We start from the raw sequence: 12125 nt of genomic DNA, 5'->3' as shown, positions 1-12125 counted from the left end.
TTTGTATTGGTTTGTCTTTTGGCCTTACAACTTCAAAATAAAAATTCTGTATTTTAACATCAGGCTTGTTATTTTCACGTTCTTATTTGAAGAAGTATCACTATGGTAGAAAGTAGAGTGAATGGCAGGGTTTTCAAGCCCAAATTTGAGAAAATATTGTTACCAATCCCTCATTGTTATGATTTGTAAATATCCTAATTCTGTGTCTAGTATAATACATGTTTCTGTATGACATGATTCACATCTTTGCCCATATGTTCCAGCTAGATATCAGCCATCCTAAAGCTTTACTGTACTTTATAATTTTTGCTTTCCAGTGATGTTACTAATAACTTGTGTTCAATGTCTTTGCCAAATGGACATCAGATGTCTCCCCTTTTGAGTTTTATCCTCAGGCATCCCTAGTTATCTGAGTAGGCAATTGTGACTCTAGGACTCCATGTCATTCCCCACAAATCATCTCAAAGTATCACTGTGTTATATTCAACTTTGCACCTTCAGCATATACCTAGAATTTTTCAAAATGAAGTTTCATTAAATACCTAGAAGACACTCATCTTTGTTTCCTCAACACTTACTGAGATGCTAGGTATCTAGGAGGTTCTAATCAGTCTTGAATAAATTAATGTATTCATATTTATAAAGGGAAGCATAGTATATGCCTTCCCTATATGAGCCAAAGCTTTAGAAAAACAAACAGAGTATAGGAAAGGAATAAATGAAGATCTGAAAACTTCACTACAGAATTATTCTCTGCTTATTACCTTCAGAAACACTAAAGTTTCTGTTTAGAATCCACATCAATAATCAAAGGTTAAAACAATAACAAAAAAAAAACTTACCTCTCCATGCTTTCCAATGAGCCACATGTTTTAAAGTCAAGCACAGTGCATTTGCCCTCATAAATATGTGATTGCACATTCCAAGTGATTGATGATATTTAAATGATGCATATTTTTCTTGGGTACAAGTAAAATATCCACACTTACACCAGTTTCTTGGTGGAAAGAAAAAACTTATACATATTTAATGTCATCAGATTTCTCATGAACATGTCTTGACAGGTAAGGGAAAAACTATTTTTGTGTGTGTTTGTTTCTAACATAGATTTAATGGCACAAGGTAAAATGTTAGAAGGGTATCCTTATGCACCCTTTCCCCCAGCCCTGGCAATAACCATTTTACCTTCTTTCCTTGTTTTTTTTTTTTTTTTAAACATTTTTTAAATTGCCCCCTACATTCCCTCCCTAGTCTCTGGTAACTGTCTTTCTACTCTACGTTACTATGAATTCAATGTTTTTTCTGGTTTTACTGAGAAATAATTGGCATACATCACGGTGTAAATTTCAGGCATACGGCATGACGGCTTGAGTTACATATTGTGCAATGAGCACCATAGTAGGTCCACTGACATCCATCATCTCATACTGCTATATGGGAAAAAGAAAGAAGAAAACAAAAAAGAAAAATTTTCTCCTTGGGATGAGAATTCTCAGGATTTTACTATCTTTTTTTTTTTTTTTTTTTTTAAAGATTTTATTTATTTATTTGACAGAGAGAAATCACAAGTAGATGGAAAGGCAGACAGAGAGAGAGAGGGAAGCAGGCTCTCCGCTGAGCAGAGAGCCCGATGCGGGACTCGATCCCAGGACTCTGAGATCATGACCTGAGCCGAAGGCAGCGGCTTAACCCACTGAGCCACCCAGGCGCCCAGGATTTTACTATCTTAACAACTTCCTATATCCCATACAGCTGCGTCAGCCGTAGTCACCATGCCGTACAGCACGTCCCCAGTACTTACTCACCTTATAACAGGGAGTGCAGACCTTTGGACCCCCTTCCTCCAGTTCCCCCCACCTAACCCCTCTCTGCCTCTGGTAACCGTATGTCTGATCTCTTTTTCTATGCGTCTGGCTTTGGGGCTTTGTTTGGTTTTTGTGTTTTTTGGGGGTTTTGGTACTCCACATGTAATAGAGATTGTGTAGCATTTGTCCTTCGGTGTCTGGCTTATTTCCCTAAGCATGACATCCTCCGGGTCCATCCATACTATTGCAAATCAATTCTGGAGGCAGTGGTGATGGTGGCGTAATAGCATGAGTGTATCTTTAACACCGCTGAACTGTACGCTTCAAAATGGCTGAGATAGTACGTTTGATGTTGTGCATATTTTACTGTAACAAAGAAATCAATTTTTTAACAGAAGTGTATCATCCCAGAGGCTGTGTGAGTTCCTTCAGTTTCACATGGGGCTGGGAAAATCTGAGGACTGGCTTTTTGATAAGGTGATACTCTCTTGTCTCCTTCCGGACTTAGAAAAAGTGTTTTATTGGCTAAATTTTGGGGATTGATCCTATGCGAGAATTCTGCCAGCAAACCTGATCCTTTTCTGGCTCCGAAACTAGTTCCATGGAGGAAGAATGTCAGGAAGCCACTGGATGGCTCTTGTTAGAGCTGTAGCCTGGTTTAATTAAGTGCTGTGTCCGTCTCAAGGGAGACAACGGAGTCTGTCTGTTCATTGGCCCTCCAGCCTTCTCGTATTCCTTCTTTCTCCAACTGAAGTGTTCTAAACCCAAAGTAAAACTGAGTCTCCATCCTTCATCCGCTTCCAGAAGTATCCCACACTCCTCTTACCACCAGAGTAGACAAAACAGCTCTGGTATTTTAAGAGAGTAATGCTGAACGTCAGAAAGGTGAGAAGAGACTTTTAGGTTGGTGACAAGGCATCGAACTATGACACTGGGAAGGAAAGTTCCTCCTACTTTCCTCTGCCTTGTACTCTACCTTCTGAGTGGGGTACATTTTCCTTTCTTCACCTGAATTTTACATCATGTTGTCCTTCACGCAAATGCTTTGGCATATGTATTTCTTCAGGGTCTACGAGGTTCAGGAACCGCCATTTCAGCTTGGCAAAATTGGGAGGAATTACACCTTTATTTTACAGGCAATGAAACTGAGCTGAGACATCAGATTTCAAATTCTGGGTCTGCTGTAAATGACCAGCAGTGTGTCGCCTAAGCCTCTGTATCCTATCTGTAGAACGGGGATCCTGATAACCTCCCAGGTTGAGGCAACAGCTTCCTGAGATGTTTGCAGAGCACTCAATGCTATGCCTGACACAAGGAAGCACCCCATCAGCAACTGCTATTGTCGTAGGGAGATTATTATTTCCGCAATTGTGATTATCTTGTGGGATTCCAGCACAGATCTCCCACTTCCAAACCCACCATTCTCTTCTCGATCATGGGGCCAGAGACGCACACAGCATTGCAATCAACCTTGGGACGGATTGAGGGTTCTGTCAGAGAACAGTGTGCATCTTCTCTCCCCTCTCCCTGAAATATTACCAGGAGTAGCTACTTTTGAAGATATTAAGAGTGCTAAGGCATGAGTGCAGTCCTGAAAAATCTCAGTCAAGTAAAGAAATCAAACTATACTTAATACTAAGAGGGCACAAAGGAGGAACTCCTGTGAATTTAAGTCACCTTTCAGCTAGAAGGAAAACAAAATATGAATGAGGAGATTAACGGTTTAGTGCAAAATGCCTGGGTTTCTTCCCTCCCCCCATCCTGCCCCCCATGTGGTCACTTCACTTAAAAAGAAAAGCAGTTGGTTTTGCTCAAAAGTACACTGTCATCTGAGACTTCCCTTTTGACAGTTAAAAGGGAACATGCTTATTCTTTCCACGTGCTGAGCAGCTCTAAAAAAAAAAAAAAAAAAAAATCACCCCCCCCCCAAAGAAACAAAACAAAACAAAACAAAAAAACTCTACAAATTGGAGAGTAAGCAGCTTAGGAATCGTGTTTCAAGAGAACGAGCCTGCATATCTGTGAAAGGAGCCAGTAACCGTCAACCCGAGGGACATATTAATGGACCCAAACCTCTTATAGTCTCTCTTAACGGCAGTTCCCTGGCATTTAGAGTCTTTCGCCAGCTTTCTCAGTGAACTTGAAGGAGGAGAAGGAAGATTATGGACAAAAAGCCCTTCACTTGCTTTTAGTCTATTTATTTCTGTCCGCAGAAGGTGTCCCCCTTGTGGTAACAGCATAGGCTAGTCTGGCATTTCATCTAATCTTGTGATGTTTCACACATGTACCAAGACCTTTTGTTTTCTGTCTATCCAGCCTTTAATAGCTCGTGTCTCTAAATGGGTTTAACTTCTATCCAAATACTCATTCGTATCTGAAGGTTAATGCTAAACTCAAAGCCAGAGATGCAGTCCACTGGCTTTCCACTTTATCACCTTGCTTACTATTATTATTTAAAATTCTCCTTTCCTGGGAATGGGTGTATCGTTCTTGCATGAAGTCGAATCAGAGATTAAGACGGTATTAACGATCTATTAATGATTTACTTACTGGAGCTCAAGAAAGGGCTTAAGGAGAAGGGTCAGTGTCAATGCCGAGGCTGACCATCAAGATTTCTCAGTTACGCAACCCACTCTGCCTTTCTAGAGGGGACGGGAAAACCAGTCTGAGTCAGCAGGCACCGCAATGTGTTTCTTTTATTCCTGTTCCTCTCTCCTTGGAGTCAGAGTCAACAGCAAAGTAGTGAGAGTTGGCAGTTTTGCTACTTTTAAAGGAAGTATCTTGATTGAACTGCTGGGTGTCTGTTTTGAGTAGTGAGTTAGAATACACATACCCCCCACCCCCCCAACCCCGTGCTGTGTCAATAGATCCAAATATCTTTACCAAAAGCTCAGGAATAAAAAAGGCTTATGTGCTGCTGTATTCTAGCAAAATAAAAGGTGAATAGGAGCTCGGAGACATAAGTTCTAGAAAGGAAATCCAAACTAGATTCTGTGTCCATTGGAGAATCAAAAGAAAAAAGGGGGGAATGTGAAATGTTCTTCTCAATCAACTGTCTTCCAATACTAGAGGAATTTCTAGGAAACGTATGTTATGGATCTAAAGCGTTGAAAATTGCCAGTTATTAAGGAGAAAATCTGAGCAGTGGTAAATTAGTGTTTAGAGGTATGAATTTCTACATCTTATATATTTCATTTCTAATGCTACCTTCTCAAAGAAGCCTGATAGAATGGGTTTCTCACCTCTGGTGACTTGATAGCCTAGCATATTTCCTACACACAATGCATGGTATAGATTGACTAATTGGGGGGAAAAAATGAAGTGTATATTTCAATACTATTTGGTTTATTTATGCCATCTTTTTCTCAAAAAATATTAATGCAACAATATTATATACAATGATTAGGATGATACTAATAGGAATCCTCACTAATATGATATCCTTGGACATATTTTCCCATCTTCCACATATTTTAATCTAACTTTTCCTCATTGATATATTATATTCTGTGATTTTCAAATATGTTACAATTTCCAAAAGTTTTAAAACATTGAATGGTGCCTATAATACACATCATGGAGCACGAGAATTACTTGTTAGAAAGAGAGAAATATATATCTTATTTTCTGCAAGCAGAATTACATTTCAAGGCACATGATCTGATTAAGTATCCAGACTCAGGAACCCGCTGAAGTAAATTCCATCACATTTGATACTCAGAATGAAGCAGAAGATAGCCATACTCTCTTTCAAGGTCTGTGTTATTATTCCTCTCATATATCCTCTTACGTATTTTTATGGCAGACATTCTTTGAGTAAGTTTGTTGATCATATGTTTAAAAATCCGTCGCATGAACAATTCTATTGCTTCGTATCATCAGCCTGTCCAAGAGGAGAAGGTGGAGGGGACATGTAGATCCATCCAAAACAATGGTTGATGGGTTCACTGTCATTGACATTTGTGAACAGAAGTGAATTGATAAAATACAACTGCACCTTCAGCAGTGATTGAGCTATTCATTTTTCCGTGGCATTGGGCACAGGCTAACTAATAAAAACAGTGCTTGGATCATGTCCTGTCATCTTAAGACAAATTGCCCGTGAGCGAATATTGAATCCTGGGATCCTTATGAAGCTCACGTAAAGCAAAATACCCACTGTTAAAAGAACTAAACTGTTCTCCTGGGGAACACCATACATAAGACATCACATATTTAAAGAGTGAAAATATAAATGAGCCACAAGGCAAAACATCTGGGTTGGTTGTCCGTGGCAAACAGGTGAAGGAGCCACGGACGTTTAAATGTATTTGACAAGACCTAAGAACTTCCTTGCCATATGGAAGAGTCCATCATCCAAAAGTTGAGGGTTTTGTTGAGAATGTAACCACAGAACCCACTGGAGATTCTACAGCACAGAAGAGCTCCAAACAACATAAAGACGTTTCCAATAATTTGAGAGGTACAGCAAAAGGTTGCGCTTCATTGCAATGAAGTGTGTTTCTTAAGGGTGATTAAAAGTGTTCAAAGAGTGCCAGACAAATAGTTTTCAGATGCGTGAAGGAAGGAAATATTTTATTACAAAAGAATTTAGACTCTACATTCGTAAGCGCTCTTCCAAATCAAATAATTTAAAATGATCTGATTAGCTGGATGGCAGCAAGTTATCAAAGAATGAAAGACTCAGAAGATAAATTCAGCTTCACATATAACAAGTGAAAACAGATGGTAATTGGAGAAATAAAGGAGAATTATTCGCAAGGGGCTTGAGTATGAAACCCACAATCGCAGAAGAGGCAGAATAGTGAGTTGGCCAAGAAAAATGACCCTGAATCAAACTATTGCTATAATATAATTTGCACAGTTAAGGGAAGCACAAAGTATGTTCTCAATTATTATTTGTGTGTTCACTCATGCAATGCCCAAATTTATTGGGCAGTTATTAAGGGCTGGGCAAAATTCTAGGTGCGTATACTTTGCCCAAGGGACTACACCAGATGCTGGGAACAACAGAGTGAACATTCTTTGCCCTCCAAGAGCTTATTTCTCTCAGCTGTTGCTGAGCTAGATATGAAACACAAATGACATTTTTAACTCATTACAGTTATGGTAAGTATATTTCTAGAAGTATAGGGTATATAGCAGGGGATCTGATCTGGTCTGGGTAATCAGAGAAAATTTTCTTAAGGAAATAACATTTTCCCTAATGAGCTGACTGGTGAGAAAATAGCGACCAAACTTTAAAATGCTTATAGAATGAATATAGCTGTTCTACACTAAAAAAGTAAAAATGCATAAATATGGACAACAGAAAAGCATGTGGCACTATGGGAAGACGTGTTAAATATAGATGGTATAATCATATGCTATTTATATTATAGCATCATCATGTGTAATCTACTTGGTTATGATAAAAACATATGTCCTGCAGGTAAAAAATTACATTTAGCAAAATTTGGGCTAAATATTAGTGAAATTATCTTAAAGATCTCTTCTATAAGAGATCTATAAAACAATGATATCTATGAGACAAACAAAAATGCAACAAATTAGGAAAAATACAGAAAATGTTTCACCATTGGGGACGCCTCGGTGGCTCAGTTGGTTAAGCATCTGCCTTCGGCTCAGGTCATGATCTCAGGTCCTGGGATTGAGCCCCGCATCTGGCTCCCTGCTCAGAGGAGAGTCTGCTTCTCTCTTTGTGTGCTCTATCTCTTTTTTCCCCTCTCAAATAAATAAAATAAAAACCTTAAAAAAAAAAAGATGTTTGACTATGAATCATTAGCATTAAAATTAAAGTAATCGAGGCAGTGCTGAGGAATATCTAGATTATATGGCATCTTTCACTGTGTTGATCACTTAACAGATTTCAACAAATAATTATTGAACAATTGATTCTTTCCTCTAATATTTGAATTAATTAATTTGTTTAGAAAAAGCAGATTTTCTTTTCTCTGGAAGATAATGCTTTGTTGGTTTAAGTAATTATTAATCCCTCCAAAAGTAATTATTTGACAATATGGCTGATTTTTCATGACTAGTATTTGTTCTCCAAGCATGAATTGCCAATCTTGTTCCATCGATCAAACACCTGCTCCAACTTTTCACACACCCTCCTCTTGTCCCATGAAAGAGATTTGCTTCAAACTTTCCACCAACGCCCTCCATATCTCATATGTTTGCATTTGTATCACGTCCACCAATGGTGCTATCTATAAAACAGCATTTATTTGTTAAATTATTCATTCAACAAACACTGAATGCCTGACATGGTCAGATCATACATGAAATTTTCTGCATCATGGTTTTCGAGCATTGCCAGAACGGTACTGCATAAAGAATGTCTTCTCTTAAAAAAAAAAAAAAAAAAAAAAAAAGTCTTCTCTTTTGGCTAGAAATTCCAGCATTGGCAGAATTACCTTTTATTAACCACCTTTAATACAATAAATATCCATTATAGGGACCTAATTTAGAAGAAAGTATCTATGGAAATCATCTGAACATGCTTCCAAAGGAAAAGCTTTAATGCTAATTTGATTAAGAGTAGTATGATTAGAATAATCGTATTTTCTCCTAGAGTGAAAGTTTGTAAGGAACAATTTCATATGGATGCATAATAGTAATGTATTCTTTTTAAATTTTTTATAAACATACAATGTATTATTAGCTCCAGGGGTACAGGTCTGTGAATCACCAGGTTTACGTACTTCACAGCACTTATCATAGCATATACCCTCCCCATCACCTTAGCCCGACCCACCTCCCCCAGGCAACCCTCAGTTTGTTTTGTGAGATTAAGAGTCTCTTATGGTTTATCTCCCTCCCGATCCCACCCTGTTTCATTTATTCTTTTCCTGTCCCCCAAAACCCCCACGTTGCATCTCCACTTCCTCATATCAGGGAGATCACATTAGTTGTCTTTCTCCAACTGACTTATTTTGCTAAGCATAATACCATCTAGTTCCATCCATGTTTTCACAAATGGCAAGATTTCATTTCTTTCGATGGCTGCATAGTATTCCATTGAATGATGCATTTTTTAAAAATTGTAGCTGTATAATGTTAGTTATAGCTACTTTATACAAGGAAATCTTAAAGAAAATGATGGCTGGAGTTAGCATTCTTGGTATAGGTTTTTATAAATTGGAATTAAATTCAGCTATAAATAAAAGAAACCCAAAATAATCACTTCTTAAATAAATAGTGGTCTCTCTCTGATAAACATAATCTGGAAATCAGCAGTTCTGGGCTGATAGAGAGATAGAGAGATCTTATGGTTGTTAGGACTCCTAACAACCATAATCTTGATGCTTTGCCAACCTTAGTTTGCCATTTCATGGACCATGGTGGCTCATGGTCAAATTCCAGCCATTGGTCTGCATTTGAGCCAGGAGAAAGGAGAAAGAAGAAGTGAAAGGAACAAAGGTAGCGTGGCAGTTGTCTTTTAAAAAAGTTTTTTTGGAAGTTGCCTCATAACACTTCTGTTCATCTCATCAGGCAGAATTTAGTCACATGGCCACCCTTCCCTGCAAAGTCATTCTTATTCTAAGCAGTTAAAATTGAGGGGTGTGTTGCTAACAGAATATTGGACTAGATAATTAGCTGTCTCATTCTTTTTTCTTTCATTCTGTTTTGGTTTTGTTTAATGTAGCTATTCTTATGCAGAGGTTAGGAACCTGTCTCCCCACTCTTAATGCTGAAGCTTTCCACATACTTCCTCATGCTGCTTATAAAGTTCATGGTTATCTCACCCTTGAGATCTACCACCCCCTCTATTCACAACCTTTGCTTATTAGATTATAAATTTACAGGGGTGATAAATGTATCTTCTTTTACTTTTAACCACCCAGAGACTTCACATCCACTATATAATGCATAAAATACACACACATATATATGCATATAATATATACGTATATATGTATATATACACATATAATACATACATATATATGCATAGTTTCTCATATATACCTCAATATATATTGAGTGGTTGTGTATTTTAAATTTAGATTTTAGGGGCTCCTGGATGGCTCAGTGGGTTGGGCCTCTGCCTTTGGCTCGGGTCGTGATCTCGAGTTCCTGGGATCAAGCCCAGCATCAGGCTCTCTGCTTGGCAAGGGGCCTGCTTCCCCCTCTCTTTCTGCTTGTCTCTCTGCCTACTTGTGATCTCTCTCTCTCTGTCAAATAAATAAATAAAATCTTTTTAAAAAAATCTAAATTTAGATTTTAAAATATAAAGATATACAAGTAAATAGAGTAACTTCATAGTAACTAACAAGACAAGACTTCTTGACTGATCATTTTATCTTTTTATTTATTGTAACCAGCACTTTATTTCATCCACTAAGAGTGTCACAATGGGTCCTGTAATGGAAATAAGAAGTATTGTCTCTCTATGGTTTTCAGAAAACAGGAAGTATCTCTAAAAGACTTTATGTTGTCATGGTGAAAAGAACAAAGGCTCTGGAGACAGACTGCTTGGATTCAAACCCGTGTTCTGCCACTTACTAGGTCTTTGACCACGGCTAGTTCCTTCATGTCTCCTCGCTGAGTTTCTTCATTGTGTAAAATGGAGACAATAACGAGGATGCATTGTCATGCTGGTACTCAGAAGAGAATGTGCTGGGAAGCTGGGGAAGCTTATGCCCAAGACCCCCTTGTATAGCCATAGGTTTCTTCCCAGGCCCTGGAAAAAGTCCTGGCAATATGTTGACATGACCATATGCTTTGGCAACATTTACAAAAGTAATATTTTTTGTTTGTTTGTTTGTTTGTTTGTTTGTTTGTTTTTAAAGATTTTATTTATTTATTTGACAGAGAGAGAGAGATAACAAGCAGGCAGGCAGAGAGAGAGGGGAAGCAGGATCCCCGCTGAGCAGAGAGCCCAACACGGGGCTCCATCTCAGGACCCCGAGATCATGACCTGAGCCAAAGGCAGAGGCCTAACCCACTGGGCCATCCAAACACCCCAATCTTTTTTGTTTCTTTTCTTAAAACAGACCCCAAACTGCAGAAGCTTCAGTCCCCACAAAATCCAAGCCTCCCTTGGCCGGGCCCCTGAATCGGAAGCCATTTGACCCCACAGTGGTTAGAACCTTTAGTTAGACAGCCCAAGTCAGGGCTGTTGTGTGTGGGTGTGTGGGCCACTGAATCAGAGATACTTAGGACATTTGTTACCAGCAGGAGATGGGAAGGGGCTTGGTTGAACCAGGGGATGGGGATCAACATGTGAACTTGTGGTGAGGGTCACCAGGTAATGTATGGAAGTGTTGTATCACTAAATTGTATGCGTGAAACTAATATTACACTCTATGTTAACTAACTGGAATTTAAATGAAAACTTAAAAAAAAAATAATGCGGGAACTCCGAGCTTAGACCTAAAGAATGAGAACCTTGGGGGATAGGTCTGGCAAATCTCCATTCTGATCAAGCTTTGCAAGTGATTCCAAGGTACCTTAAAACTCAAGACGCTCTGTTGTAATAGCTCTTCCAACTCTGAAATTCTAACTTTAAACTACATAATTTCGATTCAAAAATCACCAATCAAAAGAAGAAACGGAAGATTGTATGGAAGAATCAGAATCGTGGCCCCCTCTTCCAGGATTTGCCCAAGGCAAGGAGTGCTCTGAATTTTGAAAGAGACAGACAGGGGTGGAGCTCAGAAGAGCTGAGATCCCACTTTCCAGCCTGTAAACACAACTTGTCTACAAGTGTGAAGACTTGTGAACCACTACTTCTCCTTAGGTTTATTTTCAAGAATAAATAAATTACTTCATTTCCTTCCCCTCCCCATAAGCCCTGTGGCAAAGATCATGATCATCCTCTGGGATAGGAGATTTTATTAGCCCAAGTCAAGCTATGTTCTTTTATGGGGAGAGAAAAGAGACCTAAATCCAAGAGTTACCATTGCTCTTTCCCAAACTCACTGTTAGATGTTCTACAGACATGATCTTGTTGAATGTCCGTGGCAATCCTGCAAGAAAGGAGTCATTCCTATTTGTATGAATAAGAAAACCACAGCTCAAGCAGATGAAATAATCTTGCATAAAATCACACAGCTAACATATGGCAGGGATTCACCCTGTATGACTGAATTCAAAGCCTATTTTGTCCACCCAACGCCATGGCGCTTACAAACAAATTTGGCTTACATTTGTATGTGCAGTGACATTCAAAGCCTAAACCTTAAGAAAATACAATATGACATGATATGATATGATATGATATACCTCAGAACCAATAAATTGCCCTCTCTCTTATATCCATTGCTCCCCATGGTAACTCATGTTCTTTAAAATACTAAAGAGCATAGTCTT

General features: G+C 38.6%; 1 protein-coding gene across 4 annotated transcripts in view; it reads left to right on the top strand.

Annotated features, from left to right (window-relative positions):
* Positions 1-12125, top strand: part of SLC8A1 (solute carrier family 8 member A1) — a 379580-nt gene that overhangs the window by 15853 nt on the left and 351602 nt on the right. The window lies entirely within an intron of this gene.

This window comes from Mustela nivalis, assembly GCF_964662115.1.
Source record: "Mustela nivalis genome assembly, chromosome: 8".
NCBI lineage: Eukaryota > Metazoa > Chordata > Mammalia > Carnivora > Mustelidae > Mustela > Mustela nivalis.
Note: the sequence above shows the minus strand (reverse complement) of the source record. Positions and strands in the feature narration are given on the sequence as shown.